This window comes from Mustelus asterias, chromosome 7, assembly GCF_964213995.1.
Source record: "Mustelus asterias chromosome 7, sMusAst1.hap1.1, whole genome shotgun sequence".
Taxonomy (NCBI): domain Eukaryota; kingdom Metazoa; phylum Chordata; class Chondrichthyes; order Carcharhiniformes; family Triakidae; genus Mustelus; species Mustelus asterias.
Window position 1 is genome coordinate 133,133,481 of NC_135807.1, and position 804 is coordinate 133,134,284.

Here is an 804-nt window from a genome sequence, read left to right on the forward strand (position 1 = left end):
AGAAAGTTTATGTCATTGTGTCACAAATAGGCTTACATTAACACTGCAATGAAGGTACTGTGAAAATCCCCGAGACGCCACACTCTGGCGCCTGTCCGGGTATACTGAGGAGAATTTAGCATGGACAATGTACCTAACCAGCACATCTTTTGGACTGTGGGGGGAAACCAGAGCACCCAGCGAAAACCCACACAGAAACGGGGAGAACGTGCAGACTCCGCACAGACAGTGACCCAAGCCAGGAATCGAACTCGGTTCCCTGGTGCCATGAGGCAGGAGTGCTAACCATTGTGCCACCGTGCCGCCCACAAAATAATCCTGCCCTCTCTGAGGATTGAACTCAGGGCCTTCAGATTATGAGGCTGATGCGCTGCCTACTGTGCTATGAAGGCACGGCTGCTTGCAGTGCTCACGTGCTTGCAGTTTTGCTGTCGATACTTTAAAAACGTCAAAAGGTTCCCTCATGCAGCCTATGGGTCCACAAAACCTCTGAGATGTCGTCAACCCCTAACTCTTTGAAAAGCTGGCCGAGTGAAAATTGCAGAGGGCTTATCCCCACAATGGAGACAACCAGGTCAACAGTGCAGGATGAAGACACGTGAGCTTAATTAGCCACACTCTTAAAAGGCCATGCTAAAACTCAGGGGCCCTGGGGATAAAGTCAGGAATCTTGCACCCGGGTCTCCAGCCGCTACTTCTCACCCCTCCACAGAATCTCTTTGTCTCCATGAAAAACCAAGCAGTTAGCTGAAAACAACACGAAGCTTTTAAAAAAAGGATGCAGCCAAAATGAACATGGTTCAT

General features: G+C 49.5%; 1 non-coding gene across 1 annotated transcript; it reads right to left on the reverse strand.

Moving 5' to 3' along the window:
- Positions 1–319: 319 nt before the first annotated feature.
- Positions 320–392, reverse strand: trnam-cau (transfer RNA methionine (anticodon CAU)). The gene has a single exon. It is a non-coding gene; the product is annotated as a tRNA-Met (tRNA).
- Between the last annotated feature and the right edge of the window lie 412 nt (positions 393–804).